General features: G+C 40.5%; 2 long non-coding RNA genes across 4 annotated transcripts in view; one reads left to right on the top strand and one right to left on the bottom strand.

Annotated features, from left to right (window-relative positions):
• The window catches only part of LOC144380131 (uncharacterized), a 42,657-nt gene extending 31,515 nt beyond the window's left edge, over nt 1-11,142 (bottom strand). For all 3 annotated transcript variants that reach the window (XR_013443946.1, XR_013443944.1, XR_013443945.1), the window contains exons 1-3: nt 10,991-11,142; nt 7,258-7,408; nt 6,505-6,605 (exon numbers count right to left, since the gene is read on the bottom strand). This is a non-coding gene — a long non-coding RNA (uncharacterized LOC144380131). The remainder of the gene's footprint in view (nt 1-6,504; nt 6,606-7,257; nt 7,409-10,990) is intronic.
• A 139-nt stretch (nt 11,143-11,281) lies between these two features.
• On the top strand, nt 11,282-26,324 carry LOC144380043 (uncharacterized). The gene is made up of 3 exons (XR_013443768.1): nt 11,282-11,373; nt 25,236-25,357; nt 25,802-26,324. It is a non-coding gene; the product is annotated as an uncharacterized LOC144380043 (long non-coding RNA).
• Nucleotides 26,325-27,808: the final 1,484 nt, after the last annotated feature.

Below are 27,808 nucleotides of genomic sequence, written 5' to 3'. Positions count from 1 at the left end.
CCCTAAAATTTGGGGTTGAGACAGTAGTTTACCTGAAATTCACACAATTATTACAAACCTTATAGAATTGTTGTCAGGATTCAAGAACAATAATCTTGCCTACGAAAAGCAGCTCAGGTTTTAGAAAGATGGATGTCAAATCAACAAGCTCTCTTTTCTTTGCTAAATGATTCACTAAGAAATCATACTGGTTCTCTAAAATATTTATTCTAAATTAGGGAGTTTAATGTTAAATACCTGTCAAATTTCAAAACGTTGATTAAATACATTATATAATGAACCCAGGAAATTTAATATTTTGCTTTAATTTTAAAAAATTAACTGTTTTTGCTTTAATTTAAAAAAATTAACTGTGTGTTTTCGCTATTGTGATTAATGCAGTTTGTACACAAGGCAAAACTGAGATCTGGAGGCACGGCATATTTGGTTGATTCCATGCAAGAATCTGTATTCCTGAAGTAATATGGAACAGCTGAAGGTTTAAATGTAATATGAAATATGGGGTTTCAGGGCGCCTGGGTGGCTCAGATGGTTAAGCGTCTGCCTTCGGCTCAGGTCATGATCCCAGGGTCCTGGGATCGAGTCCCGCATCGGGCTCCTTGCTCAGCAGGGAGCCTGCTTCTCCCTCTCCCTCTGCCTCTCCCTCTGCTTGTTCTCTCTCCGTCTCTCTCGCAAATGAATAAATAAAAATCTTTAAAAAAAAAAAAAAAGAAATATGGGGTTTCAGTTGAATGTATTACAATTAAAGTATAATTTTTAAAATCTCATATATTTTATGAATTTGTTTTAGTAAAACTCAAGTATAAAACCACCCTAGTGTTTTTAACTTATAATTTTGTACATTTTGGTTCAGGTCTCAAAAGTATAATTTGTTTTAAGGAAATAATCCTGCAGACCAGTGTGGGAGTTTAGCAATTCCTCTTACTGCAGTGGTTTCTAGAGTTGCTTAGGCCTTCGGACAGTTTATGAAAGCAGTAAAATTCCCCTGAATTTCAAAAAGTTTACCAGGCATTGTGGTATAAGCACTGACTGTGAGTATGATAGATATGGGTTCTTTAGTCAACTTGCTCTTTGATAAAAGGTCAGTTAGTTCACCTCAATTTCTCATATGTAAAAATAGTGTTAGGACTACTATTTAACTCAAATTTACATTGTCAATTATACCTCAGTGAAGATGAGGGAAACAAGTAAAGAATACTTAATTAAAGGATTGTTGTAAGATTTATATGAGATAATGTTTGCAGAGTCTGACACTCTGATAATATACAATAAATGGTTCTTCTCACCCTCTCTCCAATAAAAACTACAGGTAACATTTACTAACAATAAGGATGGATAAGATAACCTGAGTTTCCTTTTTTCAATTGCTTTTACATCAGTTCAGTATTAGATCATTTCCTTCAGAAATGTTATTCCACTGCTGTTATTCCAAAGTCCTATTTTGACAGTACTATATGTATGTGATGAAAACAATTAAAAAACATATTTTTCTTTCTAAAATTTGTTCCTTTTGGTAACCAAATTGTCTTAGAATCTGGTGCATAACTATAAAACATCAATAAAAATGGTCCTTGGGATAGAGAACCACAGGCTTTGTAGGACGTAGGACGTATTCTCAGAAATGAACACTAGATGGCAGCTTTCAGACAAGATCATCTGGGTAAAATGACCCGTTTTCCCCCTCTCCTGACAAAATTTAAGTGAGGTCTTTTCTAAGTGTGGAATCTTTCTTACTCAGAAGATCCTGCTTCCCCAGGGACCCTCCCACTTGCTTCCATCAAGACTGTAGTTACCAACCTAAAAAAATGAAACATCTGTAGAGAACTCTGAAGAGAAGAGATTAAATAAAAACAGAAATGGGGCACCTGCGTGGTTCAGTCAGTTAAGCATCTGCCTTTGGCTCAGGTCATGATTCTGGGGTCCTGGCATCAAGCCCCAAGTTGGGCTCCCTGCTCAGTGGGGTATCTGCTTCTCCCTCCCTCTCTGCCCTCTCCCCTCCCGCTCATGCTCTCTTTCTCAAATAAAATCTTAAGAAAAAAAGAACAGAAATAAACAACAAAAAACTAACCTATAGGCCTGTCCATCCATTATACCTTACTTTCCTTTTTAAAGAATAAACACAAACTGATTTCATCTTTGTGGTGATGGAGAGAATAAAGCAGAGGGAGAAAGGAATCTTCCTGAATCAATTCTAAAGACCTCAGTATGTTGTTCATTATAAGAGCAAGTTTTTTCAGCTTGTTCTTTTTCTTTTAAAAACATCTCTATTTTTTCTTTCATTCATATCCTTAAGTGTTTACCGTGTACAACTTGGTGCATGTATCAATCTGTCACTAAGGGTAGGAGATTAGAAAATATATTTGGATGAGTTTAACCCTCTACCTTTCAGACCACCACAGTCTCATGAGGGAAATAAGACAGGAACATAAATGTCAGAGTAAGGTACACTTTCTGGAATATACATTTTGATAGCACAGCACCAATGAAGTCTTATTAAGTAGCACTTGATCATCTTACGTTGGGGTAAAGAAAACGGAAGTGAGCTACTTTGAGTGCCTACTATATGATGGGTGCTTTACAATGCCTGTACCACATTAGGTAATTAACACCTTTTACTCATTTTTTGAAATGAGGAATCTGTTTTCAGGAAGATTAACTAAAAGGTGCAAAGTCACACAAAGGATGGCAGGATCAGGAACTGAAACTAGGTGTAACTGCCTCTTAAAGAAGGCACTGTGAGAGAGATGTTAATTTTGGTGACTTGAACTAATTTCTGCCTTAGCAGAAAATTCAGCAACAGTTCTTTCGGTGTCAGAGACAAGGAGCAAATTATAGTGGACTTGGTGTTACAGAATGGCAATATTCTCTTTATATAATCTCTTCTTGCTTTGTATTAATTTTCCAGATATTGAATTCTCTGCTTTCACTTTTACTTCCTCTTCAACTAATTGTTCCTGGCCTTTCTCATTATGTTCAAATTCTGCTATCTGATCCTAAGGTATATGAGTTTCCCAGGGCTTTGTAGTAAATTACTACAAACTGGGGGCTTAAAACAACAGAAATTTACTCTTTCACAGTTCTGGAAGCTAGAAGTCCAAAATCAAGGCATCAGCAAAGCCACACCACCTCTGAAGGCTCTAGGGAAGAATCCTTCCTTGCCTCTTCCAGCTTCTGGTGGTTGCTGGCAAATTTTGTATTCTTGGCATATGACAGCATCACTCCAATCTTTGTCTCTGTCTTCACATGACCACATCTTCCCTCTGTGTGTATGTCTGTGTCCAAATTTCCCTCTTATAAGAGGGACACCAGTTGCCCTAATCCAGCATAACCTCATTTTAGCTTGACTACATCTGCAAAGACCCTATTTTCAAATAAGATCACACTCACAAGTTCCAGGCGGACATGAATTTGGGAGATATGCTATTCAACCTAGCACATAAAATTTTTTTTAATTTTTTTAAATTTTTTATTGCTATGTTAATCACCATACATTACATCATTAGTTTTAGATGTAGTGTTCCATGATTCATTGTTTGTGCATAACACCCAGTGCTCCATGCAGAATGTGCCCTCTTTAATACCCATCACCAGGCTAACCCATCCTCCCACCACCCTCCCCTCTAGAACCCTGTTTGTTTTTCAGAGTCCATCGTCTCTCATGGTTCGTCTCCCCCTCCGATTTCCCCCCCTTCATTCTTCCCCTCCTGCTATCTTCTTCTTCTTTTTTTCTTAACATATATTGCATTATTTGTTTCAGAGGTACAGATCTGTGATTCAATAGTCTTGCACAATGCACAGCGCTCACCATAGCACATACCCTCCCCAGTGTCTATCACCCAGCCACCCCATCCCTCCCACCCCAACCCCCACTCCAGCAACCCTCAGTTTGTTTCCTGAGATTAAGAATTCCTCATATCAGTGAGGTCATATGATACATGTCTTTCTCTGATTGACTTATTTCGCTCAGCATAACACCCTCCAGTTCCATCCATGTCGTTGCAAATGGCAAGATCTCATTCCTTTTGATGGCTGCATAATATTCCATTGTATATATATACCACATCTTCTTTATCCATTCATCTGTCGATGGACATCTTAAGCCCAGCCTTCTTAATAGTGAGCTGTATTCTGAAGCACGTTCTGAAGTGACCATGAATCCAAGGATTTCTTAGTTCCTGTTTTTTTGTTTGTTTGTTTGTTAATATTTGGACACATTCTTAGTAATTTCTGGGATTTTTTCTTTCAAGTGAGGTTTATTTTCAACAATCTGAGGTTTAGTTACCTTGCATAATCTACTTTACATAGAAAGGAACTTTCTCCAGATTAAAATAACATATTCACCAACCTCCATCAAGGCCATGTTAATGAGAGGCTTCAAGGCCACTCCATGAACGTCAGTGCAATGAACCTAAACAGTGCAATTTGGTTGTAACTGTAATTAAAGATTATGTATGTGGACTCATACCCTATGCATTTTATGTCTTCTTTCTCTCAACATTGTGATATTTATCCATGTTGGATTTAACTGTAATTTGTTCCTTTTCATTAACATATAGTTTTCTGTTGTATGAATATAGCATACTTTCTCATGTTCATAGATAAAGGGCCTATCTGTTTGAACATTCCTGTCCATGGATCCTGGGGCACAGGTGCTTATGTATCACTGTTAAGATGCAGAGTTTAATTCAGAAGGTCAGGGGGCGCCTGGGTGGCTCAGTCGTTAAGCATCTGCCTTCGGCTCAGGTCATGATCCCGGGGTCCTGGGATCGAGCCCCACATCAGGCTCCCTGCTCAGCGGGAAGCCTGCTTCTCCCTCCCCCACTCCCCCTGCTTGTGTTCCCTCTCTTGCTGTGTCTCTCTCTGTCAAATAAATAAATAAAATCTTTAAAAAAAAAAAAAAAAGGTCTGTAGTAAGGCCCAGAAATTTACATTTCTAATAAATTGGTGAGAAATGCTGAGGTTTTTGGTCTATAGTCCATTCTTGAATAGCAAGGGTCAGTGTCTAGCTGGAAGTGAAAGTGCTAGATCATAGAGTATCTGTATCTTCAATTTTTTAGAAAATGTCAAACTGTTTATAAAGTTGTTGTATCTATTCACAGTCTTTCTCTGAGTATTCCTGTTGTTCATCATTCTTGCCAACGTTGGTTATTGTCAGATTTTTGTCAGATTCTTAACATTTGCCAATCAGAGGAGTGATTTAAATTTGCATTTTCTGGGTATTTATGAAATTGAAAGCCTTTTAATATTTATTATCCATTTGGATTTTCTCTTTTTGGGAAATGTTTGAGATTCCCCCCACCACCACCCATTTTCTTTTTCTCACTGAAAAAACTGCTGTCCCTTTGACCACTGCTGGGGAGGAAAAACTTCCTCTATCCTTTTAAGTTTCGTAACCGGGGGTCTGATAATCAAACTGATAAAAGGCTGTTCACAGGAAAAAAAAGGTTTATTCATATACATATGGCATTAACAAAGGAAGAAGCTAGCTCACTGAACAGTTAGTCAGAGGCTTATACAATTAATTTAGTAGGGGGAATAGCTTCTATGGGAAGAATAGATTTACTTGGGATAAACAAATGGGTTTTTAGAAGAGCAATCTGAGAAGATTTATGCTGGTGGGAGTGATCTTTCCTTCCTTTTCATGGCCATGAAACTCTTCTGGGAAAGGGATTTATGGTATGTTTACTCTTGGTTTCTCTAACTGGGGGTAGACTTGCATTGAAGGAAATTCTGGCAGCCTCACTTCCCAGAAGTTTCTGCTTTTAGTCAGATAATGGACTCAGAAGGCTTCTTTCTACCCCTATTGATTCTCAAATGTCTTCAGCTTAAAATAATCTCCATACTGACCCTGGGGTTTCAAATGGTCCCTACACCATCTTGTAAATTTCCGAGTATTTTTTTTTCTTCTTGAGGTTTCCTTTTTTCTTTTGTTTTATTTATTTTTTTAGAGAGACAGAAAGAGAGCACATGCACACACAAGCGGGGGGAGGGTCAGAGGGAGAGGGAGAAACTTAAATCAGACACTTAACTGACTAAGCCACCCAGGGCACCCCTCTTCTGGAGGTTTCCAACTGATAAAGTATCAAGCTATGTAGTTAAATTAATCACTTGGTTGTTACTGGACCTTTATTTTTTGACCTCTTATAGTATCAGTGCTTTCAAAAGTACTTAATTTTTAAATTATTTTTATTTAAGAGCACTGGGGATTATACACAACTAATGAATCGCTGAACACTACATCAAAAACTAATGATGTACTATATGCTAGCTAACTGAACATAATAATAATAAATAAATAATAATAAATAAATAAAATTAAAAAATAAAAAGCACTGTAGCAGTAAAAAAAGAAAGAAAGAGACTTTCTGGTATCCAGTTTCAGTTGAATTAAATACTAGGCAGGTAAGCATTCTTATTTTAGCTGACTTGTTAGAGATGCTTTTCAGCAGTCTAAGTGAGAATGAGTACAGTATACTGTGTTAGTTTCTGAGATAAATTTCTTACGTTTTTGAAAAGAGGACTCAGGAAGTTGACTTAACTTGGCGAAATCCAAAGCAAAACATCAGAACTCTTACTTTTCCATTTTCCTATGAATTTCTCTTGATCTAGGGAAAAATAAGATAAAATCAGGGTAATGGATTCCTTTTTTCCCCCTTATAGTCTTACAGTTCTTTTAGAATTTTTAGAACCCACTTTTTTTTTCTGTCTCTCATTTGTTTCCTTCCTTTTGCCAAATACCCCTCCCTTTTTCTACAGCTGATGGAAGCTCAGACTGAAATATGCTCCACTGTAGCAAATGTATTAAGCTTGGCAGAAAAATTTCAGTTTTCCCAATCATATTGAATACATTATCTCTGCTACAGGTCCTTTTAATAAGAGGCAGAATGTATATATTTTTTTAAGATTTTATTTATTTGAGAGACAGCAAGGTGGCACAGAGGGAGAAGCAGACTCCCTGCTGGGCAGACAGCCCAGTGTGGGGCTCGATCCCAGGACCCTGAGATTATGACCTGAGCTAAAGGCAGACACTCAACTGACTGAGCCACCCAGTCACCCCCAGAATTTTTATTAAAAACTAATGAATAAAACAAATCAGTAGAAAAATGGGCCAAGGTTTGCACTGAGTTCCCAGAAAAGAGAATATAAATGGCTCTTAAATATAAGATGCTCATTTTCCAAGAGAAATGAAAATTAAAACTATTATGTGCTACAATGGCAATCTTATCACATCATCAAAGTAAATAAGTATGTGGGTACCTGGGTGGCTCAGTTGGTTAAGCGACTGCCTTCAGCTCAGGTCATGATCCTGGAGTCCTGGGATCGAGTCCCACATCGAGCTCCCGGCTCAGCAGGGAGCCTGCTTCTCCCTCTGACCCTCTCCCCTCTCAGGCTGTATCTCGTTCGCTCTCTAATAAATAAATAAATAAATAAAATCTTAAAAAAAAAAGTAAGTAAGTATGCTAATATTTTGTTGATGAGACTATGGGGAAATATACATACAGTGCTAGTGGAAATTAAATCAGTACAATGCTTACAGAAGGCAGTTTGGCATTTATCAAAATTTCCCCAAATGCAGGGCGCCTGGGTGGCTCGGTTGAGTGTCTGCCTTCTGCTCAGGTCATGATCCCAGAGTCGTTGGATCGAGCCCTGCATCGGGCTCCCTGCTCGGCAGGAAGGCTGCTTCTCCCTCTCCCGTTCCCCCTGCTTGTGTTCCCTCTCTCACTGTCTCTTTCTCTGTCAGATAAATAAATAAAATATTAAAAAAAAATTTTCAACTGCATATAATTTTTGACACAGAAATGTCTTTTTTTAAAAGATTTTATTTATTTATTTGACAGAGAGAGCGCACAAGTAAGCAGGGCAGCAGGCAGAGGGAAAGGGAGAAGCAGGCTCCCCGCTGAGCAGAGAGCCCAATGCGGGGCTCAATCCCAGGACCCTGAGATCATGATCTGAGCGGAAGGCAGACTCTTAACAGACTAAGCCACGCAGGCGCCCCCAGAAATGGTCTTCTAGGAATTCATATTTTCATAAATTTGCACAATTGCAAAACAACTTTTTTCATTACAGCATTGCTCATAATGGACAAAAGACTGGAAAGATCCCAAATGTTTTGGTTAAAAAAAAAAAAAAAAGCAACATAGTATATCCATACCATGGAATCTGTCCAGCTATACAAAAAGCATGACGTTATATACTCTTATGGATCTCAAAAATGTTTTTAAATGAAAAAAGCAGGATGCAGAACATTATACATATTAGGCCACTGTGTAAAAAAAAAAAAAGAAGGAAAATATGTGTATTTCCTTGGCGATGTATAAACTACCAACTAGTTGTCTTTGGGATGGGGTGCACTGGAAATTGAGCAAATAGGTTGCAAGGATATGACACAGATTTTTCACTATATACTTCTCTACATTTTAATTTTTTAATTCTATGACTATAAAAACTTTTACCAAACTTAGGTTAAAATAGATTGATTTTTAGGGGCAGTTAGCTGGCTGGCTCACTCAGTTGGGCATGTGTCTCTGGATCTCAGGGTTTTAAGTTTGAACCCCAGGTTGGGTGTAGAGATTACTTTAAAAATAAATAAAATCTTTAAAAAAATAGGGGCGCCTGGGTGGCTCAGTCGTTAAGCGTCTGCCTTCGGCTCAGGTCATGATCCCAGGGTCCTGGGACAGAGTCCCACATCAGGCTCCCTGCTCAGCAGGAAGCCTGTTTCTCCCTCTCCCACTCCCCCTGCTTGTGTTCCTGCTCTCGCTATCTCTCTGTCAAATAAATAAAATCTTTAAAAAAAAAATTCTTTAAAAAAAATAGGATTTTTTAAAAATCACTAAAACTCTTACACTTAATAGAAGTTTTGAGAACAATTCCTCAGAATTAAGTTTGCTTAACTATGAAGGAAAAGCAAGTCTGTTTATAACTCCTGATGTGATGAAGTGTATTGAATGGTTTATTTCATGGTTTTGGGTTTTTTAAGCAGGTTCCACGCCCAGCACGGAGCCCAAGGTGGGGCTTGAACTCACGACCCTGAATTCAAGACCTGAGCTGAGATCAACAGTCACTTAACCAACCGAGCCACCAAGGTGCCCCTATTTCATGTTTCAGAGTGAAAAAACATTGGTTTGAATTGCAGACCTATCAACAGCATTTGCACAGGGCTACCCATATCTGCATCTGTTAGATAAATCACTTATTTGATATTTAAACCTCACGTAAGGGAGCCATTCATCCATTCAGTAGAAACACATTCCACAATATGCTAGACTGGTTAATAAAAGCGTTTTCTAAAAGTTAAACTTCAATAAAAGACAAACAGGCAGCTATTTATTTTTAAGCATTTCCTTTAAAGTATTACTTTTTCACGACATTTGAAATGATCAAACGGCCTTCTCTATATTTGCTCAAACAGGAATTCGGTGTTGCATATCTGGAGCAGAAACGATTTCACTGTGAAATGGTCTTCTTGTTGCTAATAAAAATATTCTTGTTCTTGGGGGGCCTGGCTGGCTCAGTCCGTAGAGCATGTGGCTCTTGATCTCAGAGTCCTCAGTGTGAGCCCCGCCTTTGGTGAAGATTACTAAAAATAGGTATGCTTTTCTAAGAATGTTTTGTTTAGTTGGGAATGCCAAGGTAGTACAAGGGGGAAAATACATTCTAATAACAGTAGAACTAATAACTAGAAGAAAATATTTTTGAGATTTTTTTTTTAAGATTTTATTTATTTGACAGAGAAAGACACAGTGAGAGAGGGAACACAAGAAAGGGGAGTGGGAGAGGGAGAAGCAGGCTCCCCAACGAGCAGGGAGCCTGATGCGGGGCTCGATCCCAGGACCTGAGCTGAAAGACACTTAACGACTGAGCCACCCAGGCGCCCCTATTTTTGAGATTTTGAAGCATCTGTTTCAACAGAGTAGCCGAAGAGGGTAAAAAATATCTCAAATCAAATCAAATACGATGAGGCTGGGGGATGCTAAATACAACAGTAAGGATCTAGAGATGGCAGCGGTGTAAGATTAGTCCTAGCTAACCTCACCCCATGGGGTGAGGATGGAAATTATGTACAAGCAGCAAGGTATTTCTTGAAATGGGTAGCTAAAAATCTAAGAAAAACAGGCCAACTTGGGCGCCTGGGTGGCTCAGTTGGTTGAGCGACTGCCTTCGGCTCAGGTCATGATCCTGGAGTCCCTGGATCGAGTCCCGCATCGGGCTCCCTGCTCGGCAGGGGGTCTGCTTCTCCCTCTGACCCTAACCCCTCTCATGCTCTCTGTCTCTCATTCTCTCTCTGTCAAATAAATAAATAAAATCTTTAAAAAAAAAGAAAGAAAAACAGGCCAACTTATATTTACATTAGCGGAAAAGAGGTTGGGCTGTGGTTCTCCTACGTGTGAGAATACGCTCTTGGGACGCACGCTCACTCCCGATAACCCAAGGGAAAGGGAAGATGACGGCGCCATAGCTTCATCACGCGCCACTAGCACGCGCGCTCCCTACTCTAGCTCCAGGTCTCGAGAGAACACCGAACGCAGGACCTAATTCCCGGCTGCACTGCCCTGCCCGTCACACCCTTCCTTCAACCCTGGGAGAAGGGATGGGGAGGGGGAGGGCGACCGCGATAATCTCAGTAGGTGGGAGCGAAAAACTACCCTTGACCGCCAGTTCCCGGACCACCTTGTCCTCAAGAGCCCAAGGAAGCGCGCATTTCTGGACTCCGAAGGAAGAAATGGCGGAAATAGGGTTTAGGACACTTAACGCAAGCGGCAGTCCGGAACCAAAGCGGGTGGGAACGTGGAGAGGCGGTAAAGGCATACGCCCCCTAGAGACTGGCAGTCGCCAAAGTTGCACGCGACGCGGCAGTCACGTGACAGCTGAGCCAGCAGTCTGTCATATGATCCTCGCCCAAGGTGGAGGGGACCAGTGGGAGATAGTAGTGGCAATTAGCGAGTCACGCGAGCCTCTGATTGGTTTCAGGCCCCCGGTTAGATTCTATTACCTTTAGCGGCACCTAAACTGGCGCCATCCTCTAGCATCTTCTTGCACCCTAAAGATGGGAACGCCCCCTTTCTAAATAGAGGGCAGAGATGTTTCGAGCATAGGACACTGTGCAAGAAAGCCCGCTCTGACGCACTAAGCCCCGAGGGTATCGACGCGTATCCCACGATGCAATAGGCTTTGCTGCGGTCCTATGGGTACTCGGCCGCGTGGTGACGTCAGAACGCGGCTTCCGCAGGAAGGGGCTTTGAAGGCCGGACTGCGCCCTACGTGGTTCCGCCACTTCTTCCTGACCGGAAGTGACGTATTTTGTGCGCGTTTTCCTCAGTTCTGTGGCGCGAGGTTTCTGCGGTCAGCTTCCGGGAATAAAGAAGTCGTGGGCAGGTACTTGTTCGCACGTGTGCAGGGAAATAGAAAACTGAAATCGTTTAAAAACAAATTGAAAGAGTTGTACAAAGTCTTGCAACGAAGAAGCCTCCAAGATACCCTGATTTCCTTGGAAGGTTAAGCCAAACATTACCAGGATAACTTTGCCGTCTTAATCAGATACTTCCAAAATGGGGAAAGGGAAAGAGATACAGGGAACATTTCAAAACGTTTCGTGAGCCTTAGCATAACCCTAATAGGAAAACCTGACAAAGACACCAAATTAATGGAAGATTATATGCCAGTTTTGCTCATGAGCATAGATATAAAAACCCCGGAGCAAAATATTAACAATCCAGTATTATATAGAAAGAACAATACATTATACGCAAGTTAGATTCTTTTAACATCAGAATTCAAGATATTGAAGGGTTAATGGAGAAAATGTCCTCTCAAAAAATGTAGAAGAAATCATTAAACACTTATTCATGATGAATGTTCATGGAAAACCAGGAATAGGAGGGAAACTAATCTGATAAAAAGTATCTGCAAAATTGAAAGTTTCTCTTCCTTACGATTTTTTGCTGACTGGCCTGGGTCCTTTGACACTACAGAGTTTCCTCCAGTCTGGATTTTGCTAATTGCGTGTATATGGAGCATTTCACCATGTTCCTCTGTCTTATTTACTACTAATTGGCTGTTGAGTTATTTTATTTCTTTAAACATAGTAATCATAGTTGTTTTGTAAACTATCATAATTCTAATGTCTCAGTTATTTTCTGGTTCCTTTCTGCTGCCTGATATTTCTGCTGTATATTGTCCATGCAGTCTAGTTTCCTTGTGTGTTAGCTTTTTATCCTTGAAAAACTATTTGTGAGAAAAAGTATTTGTGGCTTCTTGCAAAAAGGATTTTTTTTTTTTAATTTGAGAGAGAATGAGAGAGAGAGAACATGAGAGGGGGGAAGGGTCAGAGGGAGAAGCAGACTCCCTGCTGAGCAGGGAGCCCCATGTGGGACTCCATCCCGGGACTCCAGGATCACGACCCAAGCCGAAGGCAGTTGCTTAACCAACTGAGCCACCCAGGCGCCCAACAAAAAGGATTTTTGTTTGCTACTGCTGGGTGCCTTGAGGCCTTCTCAGTTAGACTGTTTTCATGGGTTGAGGTTCCTTGAGTCATTGCTGACCCAGGCTACAAATTTAAGCAAGAGCTGTGCAGTGGCCACATCTCAAAGATGAAATGGGGGAGGGGTGCTTTTTTCCCCTCCTTTTATAGTCAATGTAAAAAACAATCATTCTTAAAGTTCTTGGGTACTGGTTCACCCCTACCCTTAGGGTGTAGCCTATGGAGTCCCAATTTAATATGGGCAGAGTCATGTAATAGCATTTTCACCTTGGGTAGCCCTGGACCTTGGCTGCTCTTTCCATGCTCAGTGAAGCTACTAAAATCAATACTAGATGTTCCCTGTCTAGAAAATGTGCTCAAGGCAAGAGTAGCTCATTTGCTTTTCGGGGCTTCCACCTTCTCTTAGCTTTTGGCATAATAGTTCTTTAATATCTTCTCAGCAATTTTGTGCCTTAGAGGAATTTTTATATGTTTATAGTTCATTTAGCATCTTTAGTTATTGTCTGTAGATATATTGATCTTAATAACCTAGCCCATCATAACTGGAAATAGAAATTTGAGATTTAATTCATTTTCCTCATTCTCTTAATTTTTATATCTCAAAACACCTTGCTTCTGAATGTTACATTCTTGGATCACACTTTTTTCTTACCTGTGTGCTTTGTAGGCCATTGCGCCATTTTCCTTTAGCATTAAATTTTGATGGAGAGATTGCTAACAGCCCGATTTCCCCTATCCTTTATAGTTGACATGCTCTTTTTGTATGGATAAACCACCTTTTTCGGGTCAAACTTGAAGAAAATTTACTATAGTGAGTCTCCCTGAGAGAAGAAGTAGGCAAAGAACAACCTCCAACCACAAAAGAGAATTCAGCAAATCAGCTACATTTCTCTTGTTCTAGTTTTATATATTTAGTGGTCACATGCACAGATACATGACCAAAGATGCCAATATGGATAATTATGGACATTCACTATTTATTGAGTGCCTACTATGTGCTATTAACTGTGCTATATGCTTGATTTATAGCTTTGAACATAATAAGATACAAATCCTTGATCTCATTGACCTCACAGTCAACCCAAAGAGCTAGATATTCAATAACCAAACAACTATTATTTAGTTAGGGTTGTGATAAGTACAGGACAAAGTACGGGGTGTTATGAAAGTATAGAACAGAAAGACCTAGCCTAGTTTGCAAGATTTGGGTAGATGTCAATGAATAAGTCACAAATTAGAGACCTGAAGTATAAGGAGGAATCGGTCAGGTGGAAAGTTGTGGAATGAGCCTTGTGGGCAGAGGGAGCATGATGTGCAAAGGTCCTGAGGCTGAACAAAGCTCAGTGACTTCCAGGAGCAAAAAAAAAAATCAGTGCTACTGCAGCATTATGAACAAAGAGGAGGGTTGTCAAGATGAATCTGGAGAGACAAAGGCCAGGTTATACAGGCTTTGTGGGCAACATTAAAGAATTGTGACTTCATCCTGATAGTAGGGAACATTATTAGAAGTTTTCTTATTAGAAGTTTTTTAAGGTAGAGATTTGATCATATTTTTGTTTTTATAATACAGTATCATTCGAGCTGCAAATGGAGGATAGGCATGGGCACAAGTAGAAATGAAGACTTCAGTTTGAAAAAAAAAAAAAAGACTTCAGTTTGGAGATAATTTTAGGTGTCTTACAAAACATGAAGTCATTTTGAACTACAGTGGTGATAGTAAAGATCTAGAGAAGTGTCTATATTCACAAAACATTCAGAAAGTAGGATCCTTGGGGTGTAGGGATAGGTAAGATGTGATGAGGTGGCTGAGAGTGTTACCAAACTTTTGAAGAATTCTGAGATTCCTCTCACTTCCACCAAGAAAAAAAGCTCTATATTGTCCTGGAATAAGGCTGTACTTTTAGGAAATGGTAAACATTGAAAGTTTGATCAATATGAAACTTAACAGGCAAACAGGAGAGGGAGAAGGAGGGAAATCCCTATAAAAGGAGCTGTGTAAAAGCTGTACAGCTTATGGGGCTCCTAGGGAAATCAGAAGAGTTTCAATTGAGGACATACTTCCTGGACTCACCACCTAGCTGTGCTCTCACATGCCTTCCCTTGCCATTCATGGACCCCAGGTGTCATCCTGGTTTCTGCGATCTAGCCTCCCATGATCTGGCCCTCACCACTGTCACCAGCATCCCTTCTGTGACCTAGACATTCTTCTCCCTTTGGATTGAGCTCTATCTAATTCCAGGCTTTGAGGCTAAAGCGCCATACCTTCTCTACCCTGATTGGACAAGACTGTTTCCTGGTTAATAACTACAAGTTACTGAGCATCTACTCCATGCCATCCACTTTACTCAGCATGGAAGGTACATTTCACTTAATCTTAACAACTTTGAGAGAGAAGCATTATCACTTTTTCCATCTTCAAGATGAAGATGTGGAAACAGGGTCAAGGACTTTAAGTGCATAGCCCAAGATCACAATTCTGTACTTAGCAGATCTGGGTTTCCAACACTGGTCCACCCCATTCCAGAACCCTGACTTCACAGGCTGCTGTCTCTAGTTAATCTTTCCTTCAGATTCTTACCTCTGCCTATGTTTGCAAACCCATTTAGAAATATTACTTGATTTTCTAACAGTTTCCTTTGTGTAAGCATTTAGTTTGTCCTTCTTAACTGGAGACTGCACCCTGATTCCTTCTAATTTTGTCATAATAGCACACAGGAAGGGCCACAGTGATTTCTATCAATTTAACTTCTGAGAAAGTGATTTCTATCAATTTAACTTCATTTGGAACATTGAAGACAAAAGGGTTAATTCTCAGGTAACTCTGGTGTTTAGTCTAATTGATCATTTATTTTCCTACTAACTCCGTACCCTCTGCTTTCTTCAAGACTGTTGAGTAAAGCTACTTTCCATTTTTACTGCTTATCTCTCTCTAAATGTTAACACAGAGATAGATACATGTTAGGTTTAGGTGTATAGTTGTTTACCCCCCACATTATCTTACAGTAGTAAAAATCTGAACCAAACCACTGAGTCTGGTTAAATAAAATATGATTATCCATAAAATGGAACTCAATGCAGCCATTAAAAAATTATAGAATAATAATTCTGTCATGGAAAATTGTTACTAATCCATCTCAAGTTTTTTTTTAAAAGACAACCAGGGCACCTGGCTGGGTCAGCCAGAAGAGCATGTGCCTCTTGGTCGTGGGGTCGTGAGTTCCGGCCCCATATTAGGTGTGGAGATTACTTAAAAAATAAAGATCTTTAAAAATTATACAAATGCGCATGCACACATTTGCAAATATAGATTTAGAACTTTACATATACATCAGAATATTAAGAGAATTTTAGAGATTGGTGTTGCTTTTTAATTTTGTTTCCTCTTCTTTTTTTTTTTAAGATTTTATTTATTTATTTGACAGAGAAAGAGAGAACAAGCAGGGGGAGGGCGAGAGGGAGAAGCAGGCTCCCGGCTGAGCAGAGAGCCTGATGAAGGGCTTGATTCCAGGACCCCAGGATTATGACCTGAGCCGAAGGCAGATGCTTAACGACTGAGCCACCTAGGTGCCCGTTTCCTCTTCTTTTTAAAAAACTTCAGTGTTGAGCACAAGCTTATTTTTTATTTTTTTTAAACATTGGTAAGTTTTACTTCATCAAGAACCTTTGCTTATCAAAAGACACAATTAAGGGGCGCCTGGGTGGCTCAGTTGGTTAAGCGACTGCCTTCAGCTCAGGTCATGATCCTGGAGTCCCGGGATCGAGTCCTGCATCAGGCTCCCTGCTCGGCAGGGAGTCTGCTTCTCCCTCTGACCCTCCCCCCTCTCATGTGCTCTCTCTCTCTCTCTCTCTCTCTCTCATTCTCTCTCTCAAATAAATAAATTTAAAAAATCTTTAAAAAAAAGAGACACAATTAAGAAAATGCATAGGTAGACCACATAATGGGAGAAAAATATTTGCAAAATATATTTCAGACAAAGGACAGGTATCCAGAAGATATAAGAACTCAGAATATATGAAAATTTTCTGTAAGTCAATAATAAAAGGATAAACAGTCCAATTTAAAAACTGGCAAAAAGATATGAGCAGACAAAATAAGATCTACAAATGGTCTTAATATGCACATAAAAAAGTATTATCAGTCATCCAGGAAATGAGAATTAAACTATAATGAAATTCCACTATATAACCACCAGAATGGTTGAAATGAATAGGCAGACAAACCCAGTGTTGGAAGGATATGGAACAACCAGAACTCTTACATTTTGGGTGGGAGTGCAAAATATTACTGTTACTTTGGGGAAGGTGTGACAGATGTTCTCATAGAAGTCTTTTTGTGGATATACTTTTTTATTTCTCTTGGGTAGATACTAAGGGGTAGAACTGCAGGGTGTATAATAAGCATTTCTACTCCTAGATATTTACTCAACAGAAAGAATGATTATATCCATGAAAAATGTTACACAAGAATGTTCTTGGATAGCAGCTTTATTCATAGAAGCCAAAACACAGGAACAGGCCAGGTGTTCATCAACAGAAAAGTGAATAAACTAACTGAACTATAAACTCCCACACAGTTATACAGTGGTACTCAGCAATAAAAAGGAACAAACTACTGGATGAATTTCAGAAACATTATGCTGAGCGAAAGCTTGACACAACAGAATTCTCAGTTAATGCATTATAAAGTTCAATGGTGGAAAAAAAATGAGAACACTGGTTGCCTCTGTGGGAGTAGGGGAAGGTATTGATTAGAAAAGGTCATGAGAACTTTCTCTGGTCATAATAATGTTTTGTACCTTGATAGGGGTTGGGTCACACAGGTGTGTGCATTAGAACTCACTGGATGTTACACTTAAGATTTGTGCATTTTACTATATGTAAGTTTTCCTGCAAGAGTCAAAAGCAGTTTTAAAAGTTGTGATTTTGATGCAAATAATCTCAAAACCATACTTCGAGAACCATTGGATTTGACTAATTTCAGAAATAATTATTAGTTTCTTTTTTGTGTGTTTATTTATTTTTATTATTAACATAATGTATTATTTGTTTCAGGGGTACAGGTCTGTGATTCATCAGTCTTACACAATACACAGCGCTCACCACAACATATACTCTCCCCAGTGTCCATCACCCAGCTACCCCATCCCTCCCACCCCCCTCCACTCCAGCAACCCTCAGTTTGTTTCCTGAGATTAAGAGTCTCTTTTTTTTTTTTTTTTTAAAGATTTTATTTATTTATTTGAGAGAGAGAATGAGATAGAGAGAGCATGAGAGGGTCAGAGGGAGAAGCAGACTCCCTACCGAGCAGGGAGCCTGATGTGGGACTTGATCCCGGGACTCCAGGATCATGACCTGAGCCGAAGGCAGTCGCTTAACCAACTGAGCCACCCAGGCGCCCCGAGATTAAGAGTCTCTTATGGTTTGTCTCCCTCTCTGGTTTCTTCTTGTTTCATTTTTTCCTCTCTTCCCCTATGATCCTCTGCCTTGTTTCTTAAATTCCACATATTAATGCTTATTTTTTAATTAGAAGTAATTAAAACTAACATCTCCATGATTTCTACAACTGTGAAACCTATTATTAGTTTCAGTTCTCATGAAGATAAGAATATAGAGGGGTACCTGGCTGGCTCAGAGAGTAGAGCATCTGGCTCTTGATCTCAGGGTCCTGAGTTTGAGCCCCATGTTGGGTCATAGAGATTACTTAAGAATTTTTTTTAGGGGCGCCTGGGTGGCTCAGTTGGTTAAGCGACTGCCTTCGGCTCAGGTCATGATCCTGGAATCCCGGGATGGAGTCCCACATCGGGCTCCCTGCTCGGCAGGGAGTCTGCTTCTCCCTCTGACCCTCCTCCCTCTCATGCTCTCTGTCTCTCATTCTCTCTCTCGCAAATAAATAAAATCTTAAAAAAAAAAAAAAAAAAAAGAATTTTTTTTAATAAGACAAAAATGTAGGATGCTTTTGTTAAGGTTAATATTTTATTTATTGGTCATTCTCCCTTTAAATTACTATCATCTAGTTCAGTTCTTATAAAGTTGAATTAAGTATTTGTGCTTAGCATCTTTGTTTCTGACTTAGGTATTTGGAAGTCTGTGTTCAGGTCTCAATGGTACAATTTATTTTTTTTAAGACTTTATTTATTTATTTGTCAGAGAGAGACAGAGAGCACGAGCAGGGGGAGCAGCAGGCAGAGGGAGAAGCAGGCTCCCCGCAGAGCAGGGAGCCCAATGTGGGACTTGATCCCAGGACCCTGAGATCATGACCTGAGCCGAAGGCAGACGCTTAACTGATTGAGCCACCCAGGCGTCCCGGTACAATTTATTTATTTATTTTTTAAGATTTTATTTATTTATTTGACAGAGAGAGAGACAGCGAGAGAGGAAACACAAGCAGGGGGAGTGGGAGAGGGTGAAGCAGGCTCCCCGCTGAGCAGAGAGCCGGATGTGGGGCTCGATCCCAGGACCTTGAGATCATGACCTGAGCCGAAGGCAGATGCTTAACAACTGAGCCACCCAGGCACCCCCGGTACAATTTATTTTAAGGACATTAATGTGCCAAGGGTTTTGTGTTTCTTTAGTTGTTAAACAAGGTCACCACTAGTAGAAATCTATAAGGATATTAACCACAGTTTGTGGGCTGTTTCTGGGATTTCCAAACATTTAACAAGCATTGGAATATAGATGAAAAAGCATAGAGCTTGGGGCACCTGGGTGACTCAGTCATTAAGCGTCTGCCTTCGGCTCAGGTCATGATCCCAGGGTCCTGGGATCGAGCCCCATGTCGGGCTCCCTGCTCGGCAGGAAGCCTGCTTCTCCCTCTCCCGTGCCCCCCTGCTTGTGTTCCCTCTCTCGCTGTGCGTCTCTCTGTCAAATAAATAAATAAAATCTAAAAAAAAGAAAAGAGAAAAAGCATAGAGCTTGACATTGATAGACATGGGTACAAATCCTAATTCTTTCAACTAGATTCAGAAAAGCAAGCAAGTTAAACTGTCTTGGCTTCTATTTTCTTATTTTTAAAATGGGGATAGTAATATTAACTCGGAGGGGTCTGGGGATACCTGAATTAGAGTATGTCTGTGTAAAGAGACTGTTACATGAAAGGTGCTCAAATAAACACCTGTGTTCTCACTCCACTTACCAACAGAAGCCACATGTACCTGTAGGAAGGGTTCACAGGATAACCCAAATTTCATTTCTTTGACTTTGGTTGCAGTGTATCAGTTCACTATGGGGCCATTTCTGTTAGAATTCTAGGGAAATTTCCAGTTTCTCAGTTACCACCTCATTACTGTCAAAAGTTGTACTTTTGGTAGTCAAAATTTCCCCAAATCTGGGATCCAATAACAAAACAGTATTAGGGTCCTTACTTAGAGGAAGGAAGTAGTCTGTTGAGAGATGTATAGTTTTTTAAGTGAACACTAGATGGCAGCATTCAGGCAGGATTTTCTGTATCAGACCCAATGGGCTTCTCCCCCTCCACCCCTCCACACCCATACCCTTTCACCCCCCAACAAAACAAAAGCCCAGTGATCTTACTGCTTATCTCAGTTTGAACAGTAATTGAGAGACAGTATTTGACAGTATTTCCCAGGGACTAAACTAAAAGAAGTACACTTGGGAGTGGAGGGGAGTAATAATAAAAGCTTATATAGTATTTACTTGTGCCAGGCACTATTCTGGTCACTTTTATATATGAGAAAATAAAAGGTAAATAAACTTAGAAATTTCTTTTTTTATAAAAATGATTTTATTTATTAGGTGCCCTAAACTTAGAAATTTCTTAGAAATTAAATTTCTTAAAAAAGGTAGGGATGCCTGGCTGGCTCAATTGATGGAGCATGCGACTCTTGATCTTGGAATTGTGAGTTTGAGAGTATGAGCCCCACATTGGGGGTAGAGTTTACTTTGAAAAAAATCATAATAGGGACGCCTGGGTGACTCAGACAGTTAAGCTTCTGCCTTCAGCTCAGGTCATGATCCTGAGGTCCTGGGATAGAGTGCCACATCAGGCTTCTTGCTCAGCAGGGAGCCTGCTTTTCCTTCTGCCTGCCACTCCCCCTGCTTGTGCTCTCTCTCTACGACAAATAAATAAATAAAACCTTGAAAAAGAAAAAAATCATAATAAATTTAAAAAAACCCAAAGTTATTTCATTTTTGTCATAGATTTTTTTTCCAACTTTTTCCTTCTTTACCTTCCTTTATTATTCATGCTTTCAACAAAACAAGTATTTTTAAAGCACGCACTGTGTTTGAGATACTAAATGTGTCACTTTGGGCCCATGGATGGGAAGGTAAGATAATTCATACAAGGTTAAGCCTCTAACTCTCTGTAAACTGAAGAGGAAAGAGGACATGTAAGTTAATAATAGGACAAGGTGAAGTGTGCAATGTGTGCATTTGGTTCTCACAAAATAAGTTTTATTGAATGGTAAAGGAGGTATGAATTATAATGGGGTAAGCAGAACAATAGAGAAAGGGAATTACCATGTATTGAAAGTTTACTATATGCCAGGACCCTCATAGGCACTTTACATACACCATTTCATTTATTTTCATTATTGAAAATTTATTTTCATTTATTTGGTTGGTAATATTCCCATTTTCAGGTGAGGAAATTGAACCTTAAGAAGGGTAAGTAACCTGCCCACAGGTACAGAGATAGGAAGGGGTAGAATAAGGCATCATGTATGAGTAACAATTGCTGCTCTTTGTTGCAACTTGAAAAGAGAATACAGATATATTTTCAGGATATAAAGCGATAGAGGTGCATTACAGAATGGTAGTTTTGATAGGACACATGGAGGTGGAGGAGTGATCTGGGCACAGCATGGACAAAGACACAGAGACCAGACAAATGTATATAATATAGTTTGATAGGAATGTGTGTGTGTAAAAAGTGCCCTTTTTAAAGTGGAAAAGAAGAGAGAGTTTAAAAATCTGCTCAGAGGTAGAAAATACCAGTGAAGCAGATCACTGAGGATGGGTCTCCATCTTGACCCAGCACTGCCCTGTAGTTCATTCCCTGTTTGTTTTCTCTTCTGCCTTCCACATTCCGATCTTATCCACAGAACTCAGACAGGTGAAGGACATCAAGTTCTGATCTCCCACATATGAATAGTTTTGACTTTTTCCCTTCAACACACACTTTTTGACCCACTATATGCTAAGCAGTGGGCTGTAAGGTGAATGTGCATATGCCAATTATATTAGGTCCTGCCTTGGTCCTTCCCTCCAAATCCCTGTTAAATTGGCCATTACTAGAGGATAGTAGGGGACATGTGGGCCAGTCCCTTTATATTTTCTTACACATGCAGAGTGGTTAAAGCACAGATTTTAGAATCAGACCCACATATGATGAAATGGGGTAAGAGAAAAGTGAAAATCCCAGCAGTAGAACCCATATTCTAAAGAAGCTAGTGCTCAGATTGACAGCAACTCTATGCTGGTGGCTTTCTCAGTCTCTGTGCTTTTGCATGTAGTTCCTTAAGTATGCTGAGCACAGCCTTTGGCTGCTGAAGCCCCTGAAAGCACATGGTCTCTGCCCTGGTGTCTGGGAAGTCTTCAGCCTTTGAGGGCTACCTGATGCCTCCTGACCTTGAGTTTCTCTGACCCTCAGTTGGCTTTCATAGTGGGTTGATTAACCTAGAGGAGATAGGAGAGTTGATGGTTAAAAGGAAGACTGTATGCCCCAAATAAGGGAGTCATAAAGTAATTGGCAATGAAAATGTTAGAGGAGCAGGACCCCTCAGGGAGTGAATGAAATCAGGATGCACTGAACTGGAAATTTTAATTAAAAAGGGAAGATATGATCTATAGTGTGCAGGTTTCTCGTTGTCCTTGTCCTCAGGTCAGAGGCTAACATTCATGACATTTCTGTAGAGAGAAGACTTGGGGTAGGAGAGTCACCTTTGGGGTCATGAGTGAGTTCCTCTTTTTTTTTTTTTTTAAGTTTATTTATTCATTTAATTAAGTAATCTCTACATCCAACATGGGGTTTGAAATCACAACCCTGAGATTAAGAGTCACATGCTTTTCGACTGAGCCCCTCAGGCACCGCATGAGTGAGTTCCTTTTAGGACCTGCTTATTGCTCCTCAGAGCTAAGGGAGAGAACCCAGTCCAGGCCCAGTACTCCTCCAACCCTACATCTGCCCTTCTGACCCATTGCCTAGACTGGAAGAGAATGCTAGCCCTGATGTAAGATCAGAGATGATGGAACCCCAAGGGTTCCCAACTGGATGTTGATGAGCCAGAATGCCACAGTGGCATGGGCCATTCTGATTGCGTGTAGGAACTTGTGGTTAATAAGAAATGTATTTGGTCTTTGTCCCTGGTTCCTGGCACAAAGCTCCCAAAACCCTTGGAATTTCCTAAGTGAGAGTAGGCGTTTTGTTGTTGTTGTTGCTGTTTGCCTAAGTGAGAGTAGTTTTTAAAACTCTTTTAAAAGTTATTCAAGGCTGGGGCGCCTGGGTGGCTCAGTTGGTTAAGCGACTGCCTTCAGCTCAGGTCATGATCCTGGAGTCCCAGGATCGAGTCCTGCATCAGGCTCCCTGCTCAGCAGGGAGTCTGCTTCTTCCTCTGATCCTCCTCCCTCTCATGCTCTCTATCTCTCATTCTTTAAAAAAAAAAAAAAAAAAAAAAGTTATTCAAGGCTGAACTGGACACATAGCTTTGGCAATGACTGACCTCATTCTGGCCCCAAATCCCTCCCCCATCATCCCCTGCTGCAGGGCTTCACCTACTCCAGAATCAGAGAGTAATCCACTAATCTGGTCTCTACACAGGGAAATACTTAGGAGCTTAGTTTTCCTATTTAGCCTAGGGTGAGGGTGGCTGGTGATCTACTTGTATCTTATTCCCTGGTTCCAATAAGTGGGGTTCTGCCTGGATTTTTAGTAATGGGCACTCTGTATCATTCAATGACCCTGCCATGGAAATTATCTTAAATTCTAAGTGGATTTTCTGATCACCCAGTGTCTCTAGGGCCTCATGGATTCCTTACTGTATTACTGGAGTTTTATCTCATCAAATTCAAGGGGCTAGACCTTGCTTTGGAGTTATGCTTGCTAGAACCTCTGTCTACTACAGCTTTAAAAAAAAACAAACAAACCCAGAAAACAGTTGCCTGAGGCCAAGTTCTGGCTGCTGATGGTAAAAGACTCCCTCCCCACTCCACCACAGCAGTGGCTATTGCTAACAGCTGAAGCCCCAGATTCCAACCTCCTGAAAGATCCCTACTCCCACTCTTACGCCACCCCCTCAACTATGACCTGGCCCCATGACCTTTCTTTCATCTTGCAGACTCTCCAAGCCCCTCCTGGGGAGGCACCACCCCACCACTACCAGCCAGTCTCTGCCTGACAAAGTTAGGAGTTTTCATCTTGTTTGTTTTCCTCTCCACTATATTCGGCCTTCTTCCACTCCACTTTTTAATGAGAACTGTGTTTGTCTAGGCTCCAGCTTCTCCAAATATGTGGATGAGCTGTTCGTCTTCTGATGCAGTATCTCTGTTTGGTGCACTTCCTTTCCAAAAGGGGTAGAGGTTCTATCTGCTATTCCAGAGGTCATTTATGTGTAGATAATGGGATTTGAAGAAAAACCACTCATGGTTTGTTTGCTCTTTTCACAAGCTGGCCACCGAGTGAACTTTGGAATTGACTCTATGATACCTGTTGGTGTAAAACTCTGACCAAAGAGTGCTGGGTTACACCACCTTGGCCAGCGCTAGCCAGGAAACCCCCCTGTGAATGTGTCACCTAGTGCCACAAGGGTCAGGGTCTGCCTGCTTTGAAAACTTGCTCTGTCATTGTTCCCTTAAACCACTGTGGGATTTTCCTCCCTTCTTTCATCACCAGACATCTGAAGACTGAAATGTGTTGTATCCCTTCCCTCATCACTCTCAATTCCAGCTCTGCAGGGCCAGGCTCTAGACCTTGGGCAGTTGCTCTCTCAAAGGCCACAGGGGTCTCCTCAGTGCAAACTTCACTGAATCTTTTCGTGTTTCCCTTTCCCCTGACCTCTCTAAGGAATATGGGTACAATATCCCTACCCACCCAATCCTGACATTTCTCCTTTCTGGTCTCCAGGACTCTAGGCCATCCTGTGTCTCCTTTTTATTTCTCAAGACTTTTCCTTGCTTCCTTCAGAGGCTTTGCTCTCTCTCCTCAAATATGGATGATCCCCAAGGTTTGATTTTATCTGTTTGCTCACACCCCTTCCCAGAGACCATACTTGGACACGATATACTAACTCCCCCCTTCCCCACTGGAAGTAGATGGCTCTTAGGCCCAGATCCCTAGACCTGACCTCTGACCTTAACCCCACATTTTGTTCTGTGCCTTCCCTTGAGTACCCTTCCCCCCTACTTCAAAGTCACATTTCTGGAAGCAAAGTCAACTTCCTACACCCTAAACTCACTCTCCTCCTGGATAGCCCTAATTCCATTATGTGTATGTGTGCCAATACCCTCCCATTTTCTAGACTCAGAATTTGGGAGTGACCTTTGATTATTCCTTTTCTCTTGTCTTTTACCTATATTATAGTAAGAGTGTTCATTATATCTTACGATATCAAGTACTACTTTTGTTTTTAAAAAAGTTTAAAAATATTTTCAGGAGTGTATTTCCCCACCATGATTACCCTTCACTAATAGTAGGCTTAATTATATACATTTAATTTATTACTGGGTCAATGTCTCCTTTTTAAATGATTGAATTATTAACATTTAAATATAACCATATATATTTCTTATTCTGACTGGGAAGGTGTCCACCTCTCTTCTCCTTGGCTTGCTACAAATACAGAGGCTATTTTCCAGCATGTCATAGTGGCTGTGAGACTAGGTCTGACCAATGAGTTACAAGAAGTCCACTGATCCATCTATGAGGTAAGGCTTTAAATATATGATGACTTGATTTCTTAATCCAATTCCTATATTTTCTTATTAAAGGAACAGAATAATTTCTTCCCAGGAGGTCTACAGTTTAACCATATTTTCAGAGTGATCTACACCATGGTTTCTCTGAGGTCAGAGAGACAACATTATAGCCTATACATCTCTGTGGATTTCTAGGGAGGAAGTGACCATGCATGGTCTCAGAAGCACAGAAAGCAGATTAGGGGTTACTAAGGTATAGGGGTAGGAGTAAGGAGAAATAACTGCTTAATGGGTATGGATTTTCCTTTTGGAGTGATGAAAAGATTTTGAAATTGGATGGTGGTAGGGTTTGCACACATTGTGAATTTACTAAATGCCACTGATTGTTCACTTTTAAATGGTTAATTTTATGTTATATGAACTTCACCTCAATTTTTTTTCTTTTTTTTTAAGATTTTATTTATTTATTTGAGAGAGAGAATGAGAGACAGAGAGCACGAGAGGGAAGAGAGTCAGAGGAAGAAGCAGACCCCCACTGAGCAGGGAGCCCGATATGGGACTCGATCCCGGGACTCCAGGATCATAACCTGAGCTGAAGGCAGTCGCTTAACCAACTGAGCCACCCAGGCGCCCGGAACTTCACCTCAATTAAAAAAAAGTCCCACCAGCAGAAACATTATCCTGCCCCACTTGTTCTTCCCAGGAAGAGGGATGGAGAATGGTATGGTAGCAGGGGCATGTATATACAGGAATCACAAACTGATGAAGACCAAGAATTCTCCACCCTCTTTCCTCCTCCTCTTCCATGTTTTACTAAGGAGTATTGATTGTGTAATGGACTGGACTCACGTCAGACCCTAGAGAAAAGGAAAGAAGTCTGTAGTAACTTAAGAAAAGCATGTCGTAAACATATTTTGGTTATTATGAAGGCAGACAAAATACATATGAATAAAGAGTTACTAGATACAAACAATAATTCATTGGTATATAGCTTTTTTTTTTTAAGATTTTATTTGTGAGAGAGAATTCTAGCAGGGGGAGCTGCAGGCAGAGGGAGAAGCAGGCTCCCCACTGAGCAAGGAGCCCAATGTGGGACTCTATCCCAGGACCCTGGGATCATGACCCAAGCCGAAGGCAGCCACTCAATGACCAAGCCACCCAGGGGTCCTGGTATATAGCTTTTTAAAAAAAATTATTGAAGTACAATTGACATACAATGTTACATTAGTTTCAGGTGTACAACATAGTGATTGGACAACTCGGTATGTTCTGCTATGCTCACCACAAGTGTAGCTACCGTCTATCACCATACAACACTATTACAATACCATTGATTATATTCCCTATGCTGTACCTTTTATCCCTGTGACTTATTCTAGCTTTAAAATTATTATTATTAAAAATAAAGTTCCCAAATAATGTCCTAGCTTGTATAATTCTGAGAAAAGGAGATTCAGCAATTCACCCAGAAAAATCATGGCTGTGATTGCCTTCGTTGTTTGTTTTTTATTTTATTTTATTTTATTATGTTGTTAGTCACCATAAAATACATCATTAGTTTTTGATGTAGTGATCCACGATTCATTGCCTTCTTTGTATTCACACCATCAAGACTCTCTGAACCCTCACCTTGAATCACTGTAAAGACTCTCAACTGTTCCCCAGCCGCCCAGCTCATTTCCTTTCACCAAGAGACTGCAAAATGTGTGTCCATGCTAAAAGGAAGGTCCTGACTGACCTTAAACTTTTGAGCCTCTTCTCCCTACAGCTGGGATCAGCCACCCTGTACCTCCAGGCTCAGCCTGGATTCTCAGTCGCTAGGACAATTCCAAACTTTGGGCAGGTGTCAGGGCTCGCCTGAGATGTGGTGGCACCCCACTTATGCTGATAATTTGGAGTTTCTTTTGATATTTTTTCAACATTTATTTCATAGGAGTTGCACTGGTGCTTTTAGGCAATGTTTGCTCTTCTTTTAATTTTCCCTCAAGGAGGTAGAACCAGTGGGTTTGGGCAGGCATGTAAGTGGCTCTTTATGGAAACCTGTGAGAAAGGGTGCCTTGGTGCTGGCACATTCCTGATGCTTTATTCCCCTAGATCTGGTGCTCAGGTCAGAGCTGGAGTGGCCTGCCTTGATTTGGATCTTGCGTAAGAAATTCGGGGGAGCTTTACATCTTGTTCAATGTTTAAGTGACTTGGCATCAGATTAGCTCTGAGGCTCCCCATCCATGGTATTTAATAATGAAGATATGTATTAGGCCTTGGGGTGGTGACTAAACTAGCCAAATATCCTACTGATGTCTTCCTGACATTTAGTATCCTGTACCTGACATTACTCCGAACTTATCATATTCTCAGGTCTTTTGAATGATATGGCTTTTGCCATTTTGGATCCTGTAGACATGTCTGACAAGATTTTAGCCCAGTAAATGACCAAAAAGGTCTTGATCCTCTTGCATCATG

The sequence above is a fragment of the Halichoerus grypus genome, chromosome 14 (assembly GCF_964656455.1).
Source record: "Halichoerus grypus chromosome 14, mHalGry1.hap1.1, whole genome shotgun sequence".
NCBI classification, from domain to species: Eukaryota; Metazoa; Chordata; class Mammalia; order Carnivora; family Phocidae; genus Halichoerus; species Halichoerus grypus.
Note: the sequence above shows the minus strand (reverse complement) of the source record. Positions and strands in the feature narration are given on the sequence as shown.